The sequence below is a fragment of the Dendrobates tinctorius genome, unplaced genomic scaffold (genome assembly GCF_039654945.1).
Source record: "Dendrobates tinctorius isolate UK_male_01 unplaced genomic scaffold, ASM3965494v1 ptg000030l, whole genome shotgun sequence".
NCBI lineage: Eukaryota > Metazoa > Chordata > Amphibia > Anura > Dendrobatidae > Dendrobates > Dendrobates tinctorius.
The window spans coordinates 416,323-438,439 of NW_027361698.1; the positions used below are offsets into that span (position 1 = coordinate 416,323).

The 22,117-nt window shown below is 47.1% G+C and overlaps 1 long non-coding RNA gene across 1 annotated transcript in view; it reads right to left on the reverse strand.

The window, feature by feature from the left end:
- Positions 1 to 7,793: 7,793 nt before the first annotated feature.
- LOC141086093 (uncharacterized) overlaps positions 7,794 to 22,117 on the reverse strand; it is a 36,254-nt gene continuing 21,930 nt past the window's right edge. The window contains exon 5 of the long non-coding RNA XR_012231505.1: positions 7,794 to 8,322. This is a non-coding gene — a long non-coding RNA (uncharacterized lncRNA). The remainder of the gene's footprint in view (positions 8,323 to 22,117) is intronic.

Here is a 22,117-nt window from a genome sequence, read left to right on the forward strand (position 1 = left end):
GGATACATGTGCTTAATGTGTACACAGGCATGGCTGAAAATGTTGGCACCCTTGACATTGTTCCAGAAAATGAAGTGTTTCTCCCAGAGAATTATTTCAATTACACATATTTATTGATGAGCGAATGGGCTCGGATAAGGTGTTATCTAAGCTTGTTCGTGTGCTAACCGAGGGTATTCAGCGTGCTCAAAAAATATGTTCGAGTCTCCGTAGCTGCATTTGGTAGGCAATTCCTGCATGTTTTGCAGCTAACAGCCACGAGATACGCAGCTGCATGGAGTCGCCGAAGACACTCAACACCCGAGTGTGCCTGAATAACACCTTATCTGTGTATGTTCACTCATCACTACACATGTTTTGTTATATACAAGTTTATCTCCTTTGTGTGTATTGGATCAACACAAAAAAACAGGAGAAAAAAGGCAAGTTGGACATACTTTTAAACAAAAACCCTACAACCATCAACAAGCTTCATCCACCTCTGGAATTCTGGATGACTTTGTGATGAAGGAGCAGCCGCCATCTTGGATATGGGGCCTAATGCTCGCCTCATGTCTGAGCTTGGCCTGTCCATTTTGGTCTGAGTTCACAAGAATTACAGGCAGCTAACTGCTCCTACCCCCCCCCCCGGGCCTCTAAGCATATTGAAGAAAACAGGATTTAGTGCTCCAATGTTGAATAACAAGGCCTTTTAGTATGATAATGAGATAAGGCCAAAACTGAACCTCAAAGCTTGAGTAGGAGCCACGCCAGCATGGGGCAGGAAGGTGCCTGGGGGCTTCACTTAGAATACACCTGCCAGCTGAACCCAGAAATACACATCCATTGTCTCTCCCAGCCTCTTCGACTCTGTCCTAGGATCATGGATTATGAGCACACCTTTCGATTTATATACTCATAAAAAATATCTGCGTGACCCTGAGGAAATCGCGCATCTGGCAGTGCGACTCCTGAGTCGGTGAGGGCTCTGGGACCTGAGATATAGAGATTGGCGCTCCACAGCAACCCAATGGGGCCATGTTTGCTCTTTCACACGACAGGCAAAACAAACCGCATTCACTGGTACCTCTCGTGTCCTGATCCGATCATCCTTTAGGAAGTTACCCCCTTTCTTAGATATTGGAATAAGTTCTGCAGGGAGCTGAAGGATGGAGATTATTAGCCCACCCTCTGACACGGGGGAGGAACCCAGCATGCTTAAGAACTAGGAACACATGGCAGACAGTCTCACACAGAAGAACCAAATGATGATCTAAGAAGGAACTGGCGACAGACTTTGGGGTCTGTCTGGCAACTAAGATTCTTGTACCTATGGACTGCAGAGCTCCCGGCATCCACATACAACCTGGTAAATTGACCTCCAGCTTAATATCTAAGTCTTGTACCATTATTGTTATATTTTACTCTGACTGCAAATCCACTGTAATTCCGTTGTATAGCTTACTGTATATTTCTGTAATTATCTAGTGCGCCCTTAAGGCAATTAAACCATAAAATTAATCTTGGGCTGATGCTTTTACTCTGATTACGGATCTTAGAATACCCAGCGGGTCAAAGGACATCCTCCCGGGTGGCCATTTGCTCTAGGTGCAGTTGCCTTACTGACCTGAGAGACAAAGGGGGCGCCGGAGAGCTGTGCCTGTGTAGTTACGTCACATTGGTGACGCGGGAGGAACTGGTCTTTCCTCCACATTGGTGGCAGCGGTGGGATCAGAGTAATAGTGTGCGTGGGACCCCTACTCCCAGACACTAAAGACTACCAGCGGTAACTTTCACTGTTGGGGTCTTGAGGTCATCCCAGCACTAGACGGTCAAGGTGTAAATATAATAAGTTGTGTGCGAGGTCAGGGTTGCAGCTGTGTCAGTAACCAGAGGTTCCCAAGATGGCGGAAGGCACCAGGAGTAAGGTAAAGGGGGAGGCCAATGCTATGGTCTATGAGGAGGTAGTGGAGGGCAATACCAATGAAGGCGAGAGGGAGCTCAGCCAGGGCTCCCCAAGGAGCCATACCCCTGTGCTCAGTCCTGCAGTGGACTGTCCACCACCTGCCCGCCCCAGCCTGTCCAGATCGGAGGCCCTTTTCCAAGCGGCTATGGCACAGCTCGAGGCTGGTAATGACGACGCCCATGACAGACTCCTGGTGGCGGCAGAGAAGGCAGCGGAGCGTGAGCATGCAGAATGTGTGCTGCAGGCTGCAGAACGCCGTGAAGCTGCGGAGCGCCGGCACAGACTGGAGATGTCTCAGCACGGGCTCCCGCTGGACGCTCCACCCCCACCGGGGACAAAGGCTTCCAAGGTCCGGGCGGAGGACTTCCCCCCCCTGCTTGAAAAGGATGGAGACCTGGATTCCTTTCTGCTGGCCTTAAAGAGAACCTGCCTCCAACACCATCTGGCCCTGGATCAGTGGGCAAGGTACCTGAACCCCCCCCCCGTTTGAGGGGTAAGTCCCTGGATGTTTTGGGGGACTTACCTGCCGGGGAGAAGCAGAACTACAACAGCATCAAGCAGGCCCTGATCCAGCACTACAACCTCACCCCGGAGACGTACCGCAGGAAGTTCCGGAGCCTGCAGCGGGGCTCAAAGGACACCTGGACCGACCACATGCGGGCACTGCTGAGAGCTGCGGAACACTGCACCTCGGGTCTAGAGCTCACCACCCGCCAGGAGGTCCAGGAACTGTTCGTCACGGAGCAGTGCTTGTGGAACTGCCCAGAGGACCTCCAGCAGTTCCTCCGTGACCGGAAACCAAAGGGGGCATCTGCTACAGCTGCCCTGGCAGACGAGTCTGCCAACAACAGGGCGTCTGAGCCAAAGAAGCCTGCCAGCAGCACCTGGAGAGGGGGTAAGCCCAATCCTGCCCCTGTCCCCTCAGCCCCCCAGAGTGCAAGGGGTGTACCCCCTGCTGCCCTCTCCAGGCCAGGAGCAGAACCCAGACGTCATCATTGCAACCAGCCTGGACACTTTAAGGCTGCGTGTCCCCAGCGCCAGAAGGCCCCATCCCTGTCCCAGAAACCGTCCACTGTTTTGTGTGTGGGAGGTGGTGGTGGGAGGTCCCTGGACAATTACCAACCCATCACCATCAGCCGCTCAGCGGTCATGGGACTGCGGGACACAGGCGCTGAACAAACCCTGGTATGTCCTGAGGTGGTGTCCCCTCAAGACTTGGTGCCTGTGAAAATCCTTTCCGTCTCTGGAATTGGAGGCGTTGGACAGGCGCTGCCCGTTGCCAAGGTGTTTTTGAACTGGGGAGCTGGGAGGGGAATGCGGGAGGTGGGAGTAACGCCAAATATTCCAGCCAATGTGTTGCTTGGGACCGATTTGGGGCGGCTAGTGTCTCAGTATGTGGCCACTGAACCCCCAAGTCCAGCTCCTCAAGAATGTCATGACTCTACTGTGAATGTTAATGTGTTGAATGTGCCTCCAGTGGAGGAGGGAGTGAAACCTGATGGTAAGCCATGCACTGACACTACACACAAGGCTCACAGTGAGGACAGGTGAGAAGACTGCAGGGGAGAGCTCAGAGGTGGAGGGAGGGGCTGCTATGGGCAGTGTAGGGCCCCTAAGTGAATCCAGCCTGCTGAGTCTAGGGCCTATGCAGAAAGAGGAACAGGCCATGGGGGGAGGGGGCGTCCCGGGAGAGGAGCCACCAGGTAAGACCCCAGGGCAGGAGTTCCCCGCACCCGGGATGTCAGGAGGCCAGGGAAGTCTGCCTGACCCAGTGACTTGGTCGGGGGCCGAGGGGAAGCAGGCGCTACCTGTGGTCTCAGCGGTCGTGGCCGCTGTTACCAGGAGTAGGACCCAAGGAGCCTCGCAGAGGTCCGACGGTTTCCCCCTCTCTGACCAAGTGGCTGCCGAGTCAGCGGCCAGGAGACAGATCCCGGGGAGCTGACAGAGGATGTGGCAGTTTTGTCAAATCTTGCCACATCGAGTCAGGGATTTCAGGCAGAGTTGGAAGCTGACGCTAGCCTGAAAGCTCTCAAGGAGCGGGCGGCACAGCCTCTCCTGGAGTCCGACCGCGAGGGAGTGGTCTGGGACCAGGGACGGCTGTACCGCGTACGGTCCAGCAGGGTTCACCGGAGGCGCGGCCCAGGGACCGACAGTGGTACCCTATCCGTTCAGGGTGGAATTGTTGCGGATCGCACACGAGATTCCCATGGCCGGACACCTAGGGATCACTAAAACCAGGGCCAGGCTAGCTCAGCATTTCTACTGGCCTGGAATGAGGACCGAGGTGATTGCCTTCTGCCGTTCGTGTGACACCTATCAGAGGGTGGGGAAGGCGGGGTGGCGCCCCAAAGCCCCACTGGTAACTCTGCCCATCATCGAAGAGCCTTTCTCGAGGGTGACTGTGGATCTCATTGAACCTCTATCCACTCCCAGCCGCTCCGGGAAATGCTTCATACTAATGGTATTGGACTATGCCACCCAGTACCCGGAGGCGGTAGCTTTGTCGTCCATTCGGGCCGACAAAGTGGCCACTGCCTTACTGGAGATTTTCTCCAGAGTGGGGTCTTCCCAGGAAATGCTCACTGACCGAGGGACCCAGTTCATGTTGCAGCTGATGGAGTCTCTCTGTAAGCAGATACAGGTGCAACATCTGGTAGCCAGCCCGTACCACCCACAGACCAATGGCCTGTGTGAGCGGTTCAGTGGCACCTTAAAGCAGATGCTGAAGATGTTGCTCGACTCCCACGGGAGAAACTGGGAGCGGTATCTCCCACACCTGCTGTTTGCCTACTGGGAGGTCCCACAGGCCTCAACAGGTCTCTTCCCCTTTGAGCTCCTGTACGGGCGACGTGTACGGGGGCCCCTTGCTCTGGTGAAGGAAGCATGGGAAGGGGATTTGGCCAGCCCTGGAGAGTCGGTCATTGAGTATATTGTGCACTTCCGAGACAGAATGATGGCCTTGACACGGCTGGTGCATGACAATATGGCCCAAAGCCAGGCTGACCAGAAGCGGTGGTACGACCAGAATGCTTGTGAGCGGACCTACCAGGTGGGTCAAAAGGTGTGGGTACTGGTCCCCGTACCTCAAAACAAGCTTCAAGCGGCCTGGGAGGGTCCATACCTCGTGCACCAGCGGCTCAACGCTGTCACCTATCTGGTCACCGTGGACCAAGCCCGTGTAAGGAGGAAGGCCTTCCACGTGAACATGATGAAGGTCCATCATGAGCGGGAGGCTTGTGCCCACCCAGTGTGCAACCTTCCCGAGGAAGGAGAGGTAGAAACCCTCCTGGATCTGCTCACCCAAGCCAAGGTGAGTGGATCCATCGAGGATGTGGGGGTTGGCCACCAGCTCTCAGAGGACCAACGTTCCCAGCTGGGGGTCACCCTACTCCCCTTTCGGGAGCTGTTCAGCAGCCTGCCCGGAAGGACTGAGACAGCCGTCCATGACGTGGACACCGGCAATCACCCCCTGATCCGGCGTTCAGCATATTGGGTCTCTTGAGGTGCAGCAGCACATGCGCCAAGAGATAGACGAGATGCTGAAGCTGGGGGTGATCCAAGCGTCCAACAGCGCGTGGGCTTCGCCTGTAGTCCTCGTCCCTAAAAAGGACCCAACTACGCGGTTCTGCGTGGACTACCGGGGATTCAACGCTGTGATGGTCACCGATGCGTACCCAATGCCGCGCATCGATAACCTGCTCGATCAGCTGGCCGGGGCCAAGTACCTGACCATCATGGATCTGAGCAGGGGGTAATGGCAGATTCCCCTGACCCCTGGGGCACGGGAACGCTTTGCCTTTATCACCCCATTCGGACTGTATGAGTCCACGGTGATGCCATTCGGCATGAAGAATGCCCCTGCCACTTTTCAGAGGATGGTCAACACGCTGCTCGAGGGACTGGAAGGGTATGCAACCGTGTACCTGGATGACATTGCCATCTTCAGTCCCACCTGGGAGAATCACCTAGAGCACCTGGCGCAGGTGCTCGGGCAGATCCAGCGAGCAGGCTTGACCATTAAGCCGGAAAAATGCCAGCTGGGTATGAGTGAGGTCCACTACCTGGGACACCGGGAAGGTGGATGCCATCGCATTCTGGCCCACCCCCAGGACCAAGAAGCAGGTGATGTCCTTCTTGGGGACTGCCCGGTACTATAGGAGGTTTGTTCCACACTGTAATGCCCTGGCCAAGCCCCTGACGGACCTCACCAAGAAGAAGCTGCCCGTCGCAGTCTACTGGACAGTCGCCTGTGAGACAGCTTTCCAGGCGCTCAAGACCGCCCTTTCTAGCTCTCCTGTACTACAGGCAGCCGACTTCACGCGGCCGTTCGTAGTGCAGACCGACGCCAGCGTCTTCGGCCTCGGTGCTGTCCTCAGCCAAGTCGACACTACGGGCCATGAACACCCCGTTCTGTACCTGAGCCGGAAGCTCCTGCCGAGGGAAGTGGCCTATTCCACGATGGAGGAATGTCTGGCAATTGTGTGGGCCCTGCAGCGTCTGCAGCCATACTTGTATGGACGCCAATTCACTGTGACTGCTAATATATACTATTGGGGCTACAGTGGAAGCCATTAGATAGTCTGGAGGCCATTATTTAGTGTGGGTGTTACTGTGGGGGCCATTATACACTGTGAGGACTACTGTGGGGGTCATATTGTGTTTGAGGGAGCAGCGGACCCATCATACTGTTTATAGGGCAGCTGTGGGCCCCTCATACTGTGCATAGGAGAGCTGTGGACCCACCCTGCTGTGTATAGGGTAGCTGTGGGCACCTCATAATGTGCATAGGAGAGCTGTGGACCCACCCTGCTGTGTATAGGGTAGCTGTGGGCCCCTCACTGTGCATGGGAGAGCTGTGGACCCACCCTGCTGTGTATAGGGTAGCTGTGGGCCCCTCATACTGTGCATAGGAGAGCTGTGGATCCACCCTGCTATGTATAGGACAGCTGTGGGCCCTTCATGTTGTCCATGGAGGAGCTGTGGGCCCATCATACTGTCTATATGGAAGCTGTGGGCCCCTCACACCGTGTATAGGGGAGCTGAACATGAGGAGACTCGCGACATTATTAAATGTTAAGTGGGAACTTAAGAAGCATTATTGTTACATGAGCACTCTGTTTTATGACTGTCAAATGTGGCATTTCTTTCTAGGGAACAAATGTGGACACTGTTTTCACATGGGCACAGAGGTGGCATTACTATGTGGGGCAGTAAGTGGAGCTCTGTTTTTGTACAGCAGGTGTATAAATAGGAACACATACGGCAGACGCGGTCCAGTATTGGGGTATCAGCAGGATGAGTTGTTTGTGCAAGTTGGGAATAGTTGGGGACGGTGCTGGAAATGTGAGAAATCATATGTGTCTTTGTTGTAATATATACAGCTGAGTCCTGGCTGGAGAAGTCGAGTCGGTCTGGGCCAGATGAAAATGACGAGAAAAGTGAACGATTCCATCAGTAAGAACATCACCTGTAAGTCACTATTTATAACTGTACTGTAATCTCCTATACATTATGTTCTGCAGTAGTGATATCTAGCACCATATGGCAGTAATAACAGTGTTGTTATTTCAATGAGATTTCAGTAATACCATGGTCATCAGCTGTGGTTCCCCTACGCCCACAATTAGAGTGCGCCACTATAGTTGTAATCAGGGTTACCTGTTTAGGGGCTCAATCAGATGTTTTGCCACCCCTGAGCTAAAGTCCTAGCTGCGCCTCTGCTGAGCATGTAGGCAAACAGTGCAGGCAATGAAATAAATTACAATAGAGCACAGAGAATCTTAAAAAAAATTATTTTAGGGTCAGACAACCTATTTAAATTTGTGTCAGATATATTTTTATTGTGGTCGCTTCCAGATGGAAGAGGCGGCTGGTGGTGCTGGGTGCCAGGTGGAAGAGGCAGCTGGTGGTGGTTGGTGCCAGGTGGAAGAGGCGGCTGGTGGTGGTTGGTGCCAGGTGGAAGAGGCGGCTGGTGGTGGTTGGTGCCAGGTGGAAGAGGCGGCTGGTGGTGGTTGGTGCCCTGGTGGTGGTTGGTACCAGGAGGAAAAGGCGGCTGGTGGTGGTTGGTACCAGGTGGAAAAGGCGGCTGGTGGTGGTTGGTGCCAGATGGAAGAGGCGGCTGGTGGTGGTGGGTGCCAGGTGGAAGAGGCGGCTGGTGGTGGTGGGTGCCAGGTGGAAGAGGCGGCTGGTGGTGGTGGGTGCCTGGTGGAAGAGGCGGCCGGTGGTGGGTGCTGGTGGCTGCCAGGTGGAAGAGGCAGCTGGTGGTGGGTGCTGGTCGCTGCCAGGTGGAACAGGCGGCTAGTGGTGGTGCTGGTCGATGCCATGTGGAACAGGCGGCTGGTGTTGTTGCTGGTCGACGTTAAATGGAGGTTTCTTTGCTATATAGAGTGTAGATATAACAAATAATGTTAAGCACATTCCAATAAAAAGATATTGATGAGCTATCCTTACAATCTTTTCCCCAAAATGAGCTGTTATAAGGTGATCTAGGACCAGATTTGCATTGTCTGGTTATGACCGCTATTCATTGAGTCGGATTCTATTCAATGTGTTTATATTCAGCTAGAGCTTATAACAGCTGATCAGTGGGTGCCAGGTGTTGGACCCCCACTAATCTGATTTTCATGACCTATACTAAGCATAGGTAATCAATATCTTGTGATGTGACAAAACAACCCCTTTATGTAACAGATGAACAATATTTTTTTATTTCTTATCTAGCTATCCTGGTCAATAATGAATAAATTATTTACTACATAATTTGCTAATGCAAAGCAGCTAAGTTTCAATAACCATACAGTTAAAGGGGTACTCCCAAAATCATATGTACAGTATGTACAAAGTTAATGCCATATTTATTAATGTATGCCAATGCAACTGACTTGTAAGTTTCCCCTTTTGGTAAACTGCCCCTCATGTTGCCATCTCATGGATCCAATGCTATCAGTCGAGCACGCATAGTTTAGGCTCTACTTTATTTCTCCATAGACTGGTTGGCTGAGTATGCATAGTGATCTGGCCTGAATGTCACACGGGGGCCGAGAGGACGCCAGGCATGCTGCACAACTCCAGGGAAGATGTACAAGGAAACACTGGCAATAGGGAGAAAAGAGATGGTTCACCTCCTAACATAAGCCTGAGTCTGATCCCTGCACTCCCTATCGTCCCTAGATGGGTCTTTCTCCCCTGTGCGAGATCACATGCCCAAGCCATTGCTGGCTCTGAATTGACACAGTCTAGTGCGCAGGCCAGCAAGACACTAGTTCCACTACTATAATAAGACCGCTCCCGGCACTTTAACCCCCGAAATGCTGCGTTTGAACACGATAGCAGCATTCCCGGAGCAGGCAGAGGGCTGGCAGCCGCAGGGTCTCTGATCGCTGCTATGGTAACCCAATGTCGTCATGATGAGATCCGGGTTGCCAAAGCTGAGAAACTTCCCGATCATGCGCAGTGCATGATCATGAGGTCTCTCAGGTCAGTGCAGCAACTTGCAACGCTGACAGTTTCTATAGCATGCAGATGCTGCTTCATCTGTATGCTATAGAAGCGATCAACCTGCAAAAAATGATTGCCTCAGAGTAGGACAAAATGTAAAAGATAAAAAAAAGTAAAAAAAATGTTTTTTAAATAATTGTAAAAATATTTTGTAAAATAATAGAATAAATATTGATTTTCTTTATCACTAAATAAATCAAGAAAAAAATCTAAACGATAAAAGTACACATATTTGGTATCACCGCGCCCATAATGACCCGACCTATAAAAGTGTCCCACTAGTTAAACCTACTAGTGAACAACATAAAAAAAGACAAAAAACAATGCTTCATCATCATACCGCCGAACAAAAAGTGGAATAACACACAATCAAAAAGAATAAACATGGTACAGCTGAAATTGTCATCCAGTCCTGCAGAAGCGAGCCGCCATATAGGGTCATCAGCAAAAAAATGAAAAAGTTATAGCTGTCAGAATAAAGTGACGCAAAAACAATTATTTTTTTCTATAAAATAGATTTTTTTATATAAAAGCTCCAAAACATAAAAGAATGATATAAATGAGGTATTTGTTAGGCGTCGGGATCCTGTCGTTGCACAGCAGGAATCCCAAGCCTTGCCTTCAGCAGTCTCCCAATCCTCTCCAGCCGCAGTGGAGCCTGCTCAGCAGACTCGTCGATCCCGGTGCTCTGCCCACACCAACATTGTGGGTTTGGTTGTTGCTGCCACCTCTGGTCCAGCTATAGCAACGCATGCTGGTCAGCAGCGAATGATTCCAGGGACTAAGTCCTCCTTTTGGTCCACAGAGCATGCCCATGGGATGATCTCCCATTGGAGATTGGAGGTCACATGTTTAGGTCCTTCTCCAGCTCAGATTGGACCATCAGGAAGGCCCCAGATGGACGCTGCTATAAAAGGTTCGCATAGCCGCCCCGCCATGCGCTATGATAGACATTGATTCTACATTGTTTAGAGGTATGAATGATGATGGATGTCTGAGACTGGTGACTGATTCATTAAGACTCCCTCCCTTTGATACACATGAGTCATGGTCTTATAGTTAGAGTCAGTACCGAGCATTTGCACTGCTTAGCACCGCAGTGTATTCAGCTCTCCTTCCTGTAGCGCCTGAGGGCGGCAGTCAGTACAGGCATCACTTACTGCAGATACCGCAGTCTCTGACTGAGCGGCGCCGTGCGCACTTAGGTGCACTTTCCAGCACTGTGCTTACGCTGGTTAGTGGCGACCGCCAGGGCAGACATAGTACCCGCTCTGAGCGGTAATTTACTTTGAGTCATGACCTGTGATGCTCAACAGGTTACGCTTATGCGTTTGCTCGTACAGACTCTGTGAGGTAACAGATTCTGTCCTTGCACGCGTCGGGTCTGAGGTTACCCGCCGGTGTCCAGCTACTTCCTACCCTATCCGTCATTGTCTAGCAGCAGTTTCCATCGCTGCACGGTGGACCCCAGGCTGCGAACGCACCTCATTAGCACCTTTCATTATTTGGTGCGTTCCGCCAGCCTAACAGTATTGCTGTAAGGCTGGGTTCACACTGCATTATAGCAGTCTGTCTAACGGATTGCATTACACCGCGGCATTAATGTGATGTAACGCATCCGTTAATGCTGCTATAGACTGCTATAACGTGGCGCATCGCTAACTCATGTCAAAATTGGCTTGCATTAGCGAAGTGCCGTCATGCTGTGACGGACCCTCGGACACTGTGCAGCATTCAAGGGTCCGTCACTGCTGGCGCAAATGGAGAAGCTGCGTCATCGCATAACGCGATCTAGTTAGGGATATGGCGTTAATGCAGTCCGTCAATGTTATGCGTTGAACGGACTGCATTAACGCTATGTGAACCTAGCCTAATTGTACTGACCCGAAGAATAAAACTGCCTTATTAATTTTACCACACGTGGAACGGTACAAACGCCCCTCTCAAAAGAAATTCATGAATTGCTGGGTTTTGTTCATTCTGTCACCCAAAAATCAGAATAGAAAGTGATAAAAAAGTCATGTGCCTTAAAATTACAACAATAAAAACGTCAACTTGTCACACAAAAAACAAGACCTCACATGATTCTGTGAGCCAAAATATGGAAAAATTGTAGCTCTCAAAATGTGATGATGCAAAAACTAATTTTTGTGACAAAAAGCGTCTTTTAGGGGTGTGGCCAACGATTGAAGGAGCGGGACGTGCCAGCCTGAGCTCCTCTCAGGAAAATAACAATCTGCCTGATTCAGGGCTCCCTATAGCCCATCCGCCGTCATTGGGGACCGAGATACATTAGAAGGGACCTGGAGGATAACCCCCGTTGGTTCTGGGTCCACCCGGTGCCTCGGGACGAAGAACCCACTCGCAGCCTAGCTTCAGGCCTGAAGCCTGCCCGGATCACATCGTGGCTGCTGTGATGCTGAAGGTTCGGAGGCCCCCTTCCTGTGACCGGAGACCGACGGTGGGAGAAAACTGGCCGCTTACCTTCTGCTGTCATCTGGCGATCGCGCGGGGGGAGCTCTCCTGGACGCCGAGCGCACCGAGGGAGACCGCGGAGCTTGCTGCGGCCTATACATCCGGCGGAGCCGCGGCCTGGAGTGGGCGGACGACCCGTGGCATGAGCGGTGATAGATCCGGAGGTGACACCGGGAATGCGGTGAGGAGGAGGCTAGCTGCGTGCTGTGCCCTGGAGATGGGTGACTGGCTGGGGCTGCAGGAACACCCGGGACCACTCCATATTGCAGGAGGACAGCAGGAGCCATATTGTGGCACACTAGTGGGACCCTCTCTGAGTAGCAGAGTGCCTGAAAAGATTGCGGGAGCCCTGCTGTATCCCGACCCTGGCTATCAGAGGGTTATACAGTAAGTTCGACCAAGTCCCCAATTGAAGGAGAAGAGTTCATATAATCTCCAGTGATACCTTGTCTTTAGGTATAAAGGCTGGGGACCACCTGCTGGCTTCTTGATGCAATTGCACATACTTAAAAAGAAGGAAGAGAGAATATTTTCTTCTCTTTTACCTATTCTCTTTTGTCTGTTTTCTTAATTTGGGCTGTTACTCTGACCAACAGGCTCATACGCCCCCTTACTCCTGTAAAATAAAAGGGGTATTGCAGCAGAACTGCACCAGAGGCATACTTTGTTCTATAACATTTACCCCATGTCTTGCTAAAATCCATCACGGAGGGCATGGACGATCCTGGTGGACTATAATTATGGAACACTAGATCTGTCACCACGGGCACAAGTATGCACCCACCTATATAAGTAATTGTCATGCGATAACTTTCAGAACGCAGGAGGTCTCTGAGCAATGCGTCCCAAAAAATCTGCTACATCAGAAAGGAATACCCGTCCGATCACACAACTGATGACTCAACGTACAAAACCAGCTAATCGCACTATGTCAGCGTCACAAGCAACCTCATTGAACACCGGGAGCTCCCCCCCAGAGGTCACAGCAAACTAACTTGACTACTCCAGCAAACATGATTCCAATGACAATGGAGGACCTCCTGGCTTACCATTCAGAAAACTTTTAGAGCTGAGTTATCTTCTGCTGTAAGCAATTTCATGCAGCAAATCCAAGATATTGCTCAAAGAACAAATGATTTGGAAAGAAGAATGGATGATACAGCAGATGCCACTGAACATAATAGAGAGCAACTACAGAAACAAGATGCTAGACTCGAGTTCATAGAGCTAACGTGTGAGGACTTGGAAAACCGATCTAGCTGAGGCAATATCAGAATTAAAGGACTACCGGAAAGTAGCTCCAATCTAATGGAGGTTGCCTCAAATCTCTTCTGCACCCTCCTGCCCCAAGCAGACCCTAATTCTTTAAAAATAACCAGGATCCACAGGGCCTTGGGAGGTCCAAAATCTGATGCCTCACCTAGGGATGTTGTCCTTAAAATGCACCATGAAGAATCCAGAGACCTGATTCTATCCGCTGCTCGAAAACTGAACAACTTACCAGATGTCCCAGATACCGTATCTCTGTTTCCTGATATTTGCCCGGCAACTCTAATAAGGAGAAAAGCCATGAAAGATATAACTCTAGCCTTAATAAAAGCAAAGATTAACTACAGGTGGGGATTCCCACATGCTTTAATTTTCTCCTACGGCAACTCCACCTATTCTCCAAGAAATTACGAGGAAGGGAGAAAAGCACTGGAGAAAGCAGGCATCCCAATTTCTGATTCGGGAGCCCTACCACAGAGACAGAGACCGCGCAGAGAGTGGACGGAAGTTCGCCATGCTAGACTCAGTAAATCACAGCATAACAAAAAGTCTATTTCTTGAGTCCACTATTGACGAATGTGCTGGAATATTCTCAAAGAGAGGCCAAAATGCCGAGATATCGTTCTGTTAGTATTACTATTTGATGCTTTTTATAACAATTAATGAATAATATTGTTTCCTTTTCCCATTAGTGGAGTCTTGTGCCCCTGGAGTAAATATGCCACTCCATTTTGGGCTGTTACTGCCTATGGTTCCACTGATAGTGGGCCGGCGCACTATAGCCCACAAACTGGTCATTGGTTGTGACCATTTCTCTTGTATTTTTTGTTACCCTTCCCTCCTTTTCCTAAAAGAGTGTTGATGAGATGTAAAAATATTTTTGAATTTGTGATTAAGGTGAAAATGCCTGTTCCAGGTCGTAGTTTAATTAGAAAATTCATTAGAATATCTCTATGCATACCTAATGTATAAGGTACTATCGCACAATGTTAGGGGGTTCAACTCCCCGATAAAAAGAAAACGCGCCTTTATTGATTACCAGAAACATTCCCCTGATGTGCTTTTCCTACAGGAAACTCATTTCTCTAATAACTCATCTCCCAAAGCTTTACTCGAGATTTTTTCTTGCTACCCATGATAAAAAAACGAGAGGTGTTGCTACATAATTCCTTCCCATTCATACATAGGGTTCGGTCGTGGACACAGTGGGTAGATATATAATCATTTGGGGCACGGTCCAGGAGAGGCGAATCTGACTTGTGAATTGTTATGCACCCCCGACATTTCAAATGAAAACAAATCTATTGCAAAACCTTTAAGGTCCATATCCTATGACACTCTCATATGGGGAGGCGATTTTAACCTAACTATAAACCCAACCCTTGATAGCTCTAATAAGGGGAGGCCTGACATGTCAAGGAGGGAAAAAAAAAAAAAAACTATCTTTGATGGTATCTTGCAAGCTCATCATCTGGTTGATACATTGAGTGAATCTCATGGACAATCCAGAGGTTATACTTATTTTTCTAGAGCTTTCCATTCATACTCCAGGATTGACTGGATTCTATCTGATTCAGAAAACATACGTTCATTGATGTATTCCAGACATGTCCACTCCTCTTGGTCCGACCATGATAGTGTACTCTCTGTATTTAAATTAAGCGTGGAAACTGCACGTCTGTATACGTGGAGACTGAATGAATCTTTGTTTTCTGATCCTCAAACGCGAATAATGGTCGAACATGGGCTCAATGCCTTCTTCCATTCTAATATCACCCCTGACACCTCTATGGGTAATGTTTGGATGGCTCATAAAAAAATATATCACTGGTGTACTCATTAGGATAGCATCTCAAAAAAAGAGGAATCGTCTTAAGGAGCAATTGACTCTCGAGAATTAACTTTATAAATTAGAAACCGCCAATCAGTCACACCCCTCTCTAAACTTAACTAAGCGAATCTATGACATAAAATTTCAGCTAAACACTTTGCTAACGACTCGTACGGAAAGAGCAATCAGGTGGATGCAAGCGACATTCTATCGGTTCTCTAATAAAATGGACCGAATGCTTGCTCGAAAATTAAAACAACGATTAAACTCTATTTTCTCTATAAAAGATGAACAATCCCAAACTACTTTTAACCTGAGCAAAATTTACAAAATATTCCAAACTTATTATCAAAAACTATACACTGATAGCACAAATTTTTCATTGCCCAAATTGGATGATTTTCTAGCTAATGTACCACCACCTTCCCTAACTCCGGCTTACGCTGATACATTACATTCCCCCATCACTGAAGAGGAAATCACATCTACTATAAACCATCTTAAAACTGGGAAGGCTCCGGGCCCCGATGGGTTGACCGCATTATATTATAAAAAAAATTCAAATATTTTATTAAAACATATACAAGAATACTGCAATAATATGCTAACTGGCCAAACAATGCCGCCGGAATTCTATACGGCGCATATCACTGTTAGGCCGGGGTCACACTAACCAACGCAAAATACGGTCAGTATTTTACATGCGTAATACGGATCAATGGCCCCTAAACAGTGCTCCGTATGTAATCCGTAATCAAGGTGTGGTCGCGTATTTTGCGCATGTAAGCATCCGTATGCAATCCGTATGGCATCCGTATGGCGAGATTTTCTCGTCACCTTGCAAAATGGACATATAATGGAGCCCTATGACAGGTTTTATAACACAAACCAAAGAATAGATATATACTCATAGAATGTATATATATATATATATATATATATATTCTATGTGTATATATCTATTCTTTCGTTTCTTTATTAAACCTGTCAGTGTGAGTTTACTGTATAGCGCACTGAATTGCCGGCTTTGCTAAAAGACACCTGGTGCGTATTTCTCGCAAGTCACATGTGTGGTCCGTGTGTAATGCGTATTTTTTGCGCACCCATAGACTTGCATTGGCGTACTACGGCCATAGTACGCTGACAATCGCAGCATGCTGCGATTGGCACGGAGCCTAGAATACGGATGAGAAATATACGCCTGGTGCGAGGGACCCCATAGAGAATCATTGGTCCGTGTCTAATGCATGCTTTTAGCACCTCTCACTTGGCCGTATTCCTCGCCAGTGTGACCCCGGCCTTATCCCAAAACAAGGGAGAGACTCATTGCTCACAAAAAATTACAGGCCAATATCCCTTTTGAACGTGGATGTTAAGATTTTCTCCATAATAGCCAATAGAATTAATAAATGCCTACCTAGTCTTATTCACAAAGATCAGGTTGGATTCATCCCAACCAGACAAGCCCCGGATAATATTCGTAAAAACCTAAACCTTACACATAACGCCAACAAACGTAAAACCCCCTTAACCTTGCTAGCTTTAGATATAGAGAAAGCTTTTGACACCGTTACTTGGTCATATATGTTTAATATCTTGCACAAAATGGGGGTTTCACAACAATTAATCGACTCACTTAAACTTCTATACAATACTCCGGTTGCCTATTTAAACTTACCCTCGACCACTCCAGAACCAATAATTATCAGCAGAGGAATCAGGCAAGGATGCCCCCTATCTTCAGTCCTATTCGCTCTAGTGATGGAACCACTAGCGCAGAAGATCCGTTTACCCCTGATATCACAGGCCAAACTATAGATAGACATGAATACAAGGTCAGTCTGTTTGCCGACGACCTACTTTTGACCATGACAAATCCCCATATTTCCCTGCCGAATCTCTTAAATACACTTAATTCTTTTGAGGAAATTTCAGGCTTAAAGGTCAATATCGATAAATCAGAGATTATGTTTCTGAACACTCCTCCTGCCGAACAAGCTTCAATAGTAAAGAACTTTCACTTCCGACATGCAAAGCATTACATTACATATCTAGGAATTAACCTTACTTTATCTAAGCCCACACTATTTAAATATTATTACGCTCCCCTCCTCCAAAAACAAACGCAATCTTTGTCAAAATGGTCATCCCCATCTCTTTCCTTTTTGGGAAGGGTGCACTCGGTTAAAATGGTTACCTTGCCTCAATTTCTATATCTGTTCAGATCCTTGCCTATTTCAATACCCCTAATGACATTCAAAATGATACACTCACATATACTACGTTTTGTCTGGAACAATAAAAAGCCCCGTATTTCCCAACAAATTCTGTTTAGACACAAAAGACGGAGTAGTCTCGCTACCAAACTTTACTCTTTATTATAGGGGGGCTCAGATCGCCCAGCTGGCAGGGGTAAATGCGCAACAACACACACCTATCTGGCCGCAAATAGAAAATTCTCAAATAGCACCTTAATCCTTAGAGAGCCTAATTTGGGCCACGGGGCCTTTACCGAAAGATTTGGCTTTACATTCGCCATATACCTTTCACTCCCTGCAAATCTGGAGAGCGAATAGGTTCCAATTTGCGTTGCAATCTCATCCCTCTCCCCTCCTGAACCTGTTTAATAATCCCATGTTCCCACCAGGAGTTACATCCCGAAACCACGTATGGTGGCAGCAGAATAAGCTAACTAGGCTACAAAATTTAACTACCCACTTCAAACTAAAGTCAAAACAAGAGTTCATCGCAAAATATCAAGTCCCGAGGTCTGAGACTTTCCAACTTGAACAAATTTTTCATTTCCTTCAAAACCTAATGGTTGGCTCCTCAAACATACAACCTACAACATACGAACTAAAATGTCTGTATGACCCACTTGGCAATGACCTTATATCCCATCTTTATTCTATATTTAACAAACCCAGAGATGGCCTGAAATTGAAGACTATGGAGCAGTGGGAGGCAGACCTACGAATCTCCCAAACACCTCAACGGTGGTTCAGATGTTATGAAAATATAATGAGGGGCAGTAATCAAGCTTCACTTACTGAGACTTCTTTTAAATTGTTTTTTAGAATACACTATGTACCTAGCTTCCTGCACAATATTTATCATTCGGTTCCTGGCAACTGTTTTAGAGGGTGCACTGTCGATGGAGATACTCCATATTTGGTAGACATGTCCATATTTGGTAGACATGTCCGATAGTGAAGTCTCTGTGGAAAGATGTAGTAAAATTAATTGATACTATCTTCGGTAGGAAACTACCTCTGTCACCGTCGGTTATGCTGGGGGACAGACCAATCAATGCTAACAATAGGACTTGCCGTCTCGTTGACTTTATTGCTATGGCAACAAGAAATCACATAGCCAGCAGATGGAAAACTAGTACGCTCTCAATTACGCAGGTGAGGAGAAGGGTCAATCTGATAGTTATATGAGAAAATAGAAGCCATCAGATCTGATTCTTTCAAAAACTTTCGAGGTAAATGGGATCCTTGGATTCAGGCACATAGAGATGATGACCTTTCCAAAATGATATCTTTATCTATATAATATACTGGCATGGCAGTGGCTCCTTACAATCAGAGACTCTAAAGCAGGTACACTGGTGTCCCATGTTGGTATATCTCGTATTATCGACACTTTAAATTCCCCACTTTCCCTTCCCATCCCTTTAAGTTTAACTTAGTTGTGTTATAACTGTCTTTCTACACATATTCTAAACAAAGATTCTGTAGTCAAGGATACCGTATGATTTTAAGTGCCTTTTTCTTTCTATGTATTTCCCCCTGCGAGGGGATCCTTGTACTCTGTGATTGTATTTCATGTTAAGTGATGTTTTCATTTCAATAAAATTGTTGAAGCTGAAAAGCGTCTTTTAGCGTGTGACAGCTGCCAAATATAAAAACCCGCTAAAACGCCTCTTTCACACGTCCTGATATTTCCTGTAGTTGGGAGGTCAGTGTCCGTGTGTGTAATACTTGCGGCACATGTGTGCCGCATCAGTACCACATGGACGAGCGCCAGGGAAGAAGCGTTGCAGTAAGCAGAATTTCTCCAGGGTCTCGGCTGCCGGGATCTGCCGATCAGCACCTGGAAACAATAGATTTTATTCTATTGGTTCATTTTGATCATTGTGATAGACCCTATCACAGTGATCAAAATAAAAAAATAGTAAATCAAACCCCCTTTTATCACTCCCTTAGGGAAAAATAATAATAAAAAAATGTATTTATTTCCATTTTCCCATTAGGGTTAGAGTTGGGCTAAAATGATTTGGGCTAAAGTTAGGGTTAGGGTTGGGGCTAAAGTTAGAGTTAGGTTTGTGGTTAGGGTTATGGTTAGGGATGGGATTAGTGTTGTGTTGAAAATAGGGTTGGAGTTAGAATTGAGGGATTTCCACTGTTTAGGCACATTAGGGGCTTTCCAAACGTGACATGGCGTCCGATCTCAATTCCAGCCAATTTTGTGTTGAAAAAGTCAAACGGTGCTCCTTCCCTTCCAAGCTCTGCTGTGCGCCCAAACAGTGATTTACACCCACATATGGGGTATCGGCGTATTCAGGACAAATTGGACAACAACTTTTGGGAACCAATTTCTCCTGTTACCCTTGGCAAGATAAAAAAAAATTGGATCTGAAGTAAATCTTTTGTGACAAACAAATGTTCATTCCAAAAATTCCTGTGAAGCACCTGAAGGGTTAAACTTATTGAATGTGGTTTTGAGCACCATCTGGGGTGCAGTGTTAGAATGGTGTCACTTTTGGGTATTTTCTATCATATAGACCCCTCAAAGTGACTTCAAATGTGATGAGGTCCCTAAAAAAAGCATGGTGGTGTAAAAATGAAAAATCGCTGGTCAACTTTTAACCCTTATAACTTCCTAACAAAAAAAAATTTTTGTTCCAAAATTGTGCTCATGTAAAGTAGACATGTGGGAAATATTATTTATTAACTATTTTGCATGACATATTTCTCTGTTTTAAGGGCATGAAAATTCAAAGTTGGAAAATTGCGACATTTTCAAAATTTTTGCCAAGTTTCTGTTGTTTTCACAAATAGGCGCAAGTCATATCAAAGAAATTTTACCACTATCATGAAGTATACTATGTCACAAGAGTTATTACATCATAAAAGGACAGTGGTCAGAATTGTAAAAATTGGCCTGGTCATTAATATGCAAACTACCCTGGGGGCTAAAGGGGTTAATCATGATGAAAAATAAAGGTATAAGTACTGCAACAATGAGGGGAAAGCATTTTACCAGACCATAAAGGGAACCTGTCAGCGGGATGCTTCTAAGAAAAGTACACGCATGGCCATATTGGCGCCGTGACACTGACTAAAACGATTCCTGTGGTGAAGAAATCGGTTTTGTGGATTTTGTGCAATCAGCATTTGAAGTTTTCTCATAATCATAGCTTAGTGCATCGGGGGGGGGGGGGGACTGTGGGTAGGGTCTTCAGCTCTGCCACGGCTCATATCTTTCGTTTTCCTCCTGGTTGAGTCATTATGCTGGTGCCGTCCTCGCCAAAAGCGGTGTTGATGCACATTGATCTGGTTGCAGTCTTTAGCAAAATGGCGCTGGTGGCATCACATGCACAAAATCGACCTCCTGGGGGTCTTCAATAAATGGCGCCAGTGGTGGCACATGCACAGATTGAGATCTTGGCTTGTCATTGAGCTGAGATCTCAATCTGCCAATGCGCCACTGGGTCATTTCCCTGAAGACTGCCAGGAGATCAATGTGCACAAGTGACACCCGGGGCTAGGACAAAACTGGTGCAAAGTCTAAACCAGAAGGACAATAAAGACAACAGGAGCAGTGTAGGTGCCGTGGCAAAAGCGGAAGGCCCTATCCACAGTCCCATCTCACAGTCTCGCCCTGATGCACAAAGCTGTGATTATAAGAAATATTCAAAGCCTGATTCCACAAAACTCACTTCACCAGAGGTATTATTTTATCAGTATCACAGCGCCAATATGGCCGACAGGTTCTCTTCAAGAGTGTGTTCATACAAAGTCTTTTTCCTCAGACTTTGGAGTAGAAAACGAGCAGAAATTCCTAGTTATGAATTTTTTAAGAGGATTTTGGAGTTTATGTTCCAAAATCTCGGTAAAAAAAACCCAAAACACATTGTGAACTTTCGCTTAGGCTATGCTGACAGCAGATTTTGCTGCATTTTACAGTACCAGCAAAGTCTGTGATTTCAGAAAACAAATGCACACATATTTTATATTTTCCTGACTGATTTGGAAAACTGGCTGCGTTTTTGCAAACTGCAGTGTGTCACTTCTTTCAGCATTTTTTCAGTGTATTTGCAGTGTTTTTTTCACCCACAGGAAACAATGGGTAAGTGCAAAAACACAACAAAAAAAAAGCAGGCATCAGTTTTCGCTGCCTTTTTAGTGTAAAAATCTAAGAAAGTTAAATCATGCTTCTTTTGGGGCCACTAAACTTTATCAACATGCACAAGAGACAATAAAAACGCAGCAAAACCTACTTTATGTAAGTTGCTTCTTTAGGCCGGGGTCAGACTTACGAGAAACCCAGACAAGTCTCGCACGTCAATACACGGCACTGCCGCCAGCACTCGGATCGAAGCGCTCTGCTGCATAGAAATACATGCAACTCATCCGGGTTTCTCGCAAATCTGACCCCGGCCTTACTGTCAAGAGGGCAGGCTTTGCCTGTGGAGAACAACAGCAACAACACAACATGTGCACATAGCCTAATGCTAAAAATTGGTTACATCACCATCAGGATGTGCACATAACATTTTCTAAGAATTTTTTTTTAATGCAATTCTTCTCCAGAATTCACCTAAAAGAATTATTTCAGGAACTCTTGGAAAGTCACTCCAGTTCATTTCTATAAAAAATCCACTTTGTTAACATGAGGATGATTTTTTTTTGTCTGAAGAGGATTAGACAAACACCCGGTGGAAAGAAATAAATTCTATGTCATTTGTTTGACAGGATCCAAAAGGAAATCTCTCCAAACATGGCCCCGTCCAATCAGAAGGCAGCACAGAAGCTTCAGAAAGAAAAACTCTTCCAAAACCTCTTAATAATCAGATATGTAAGATGCGTGAC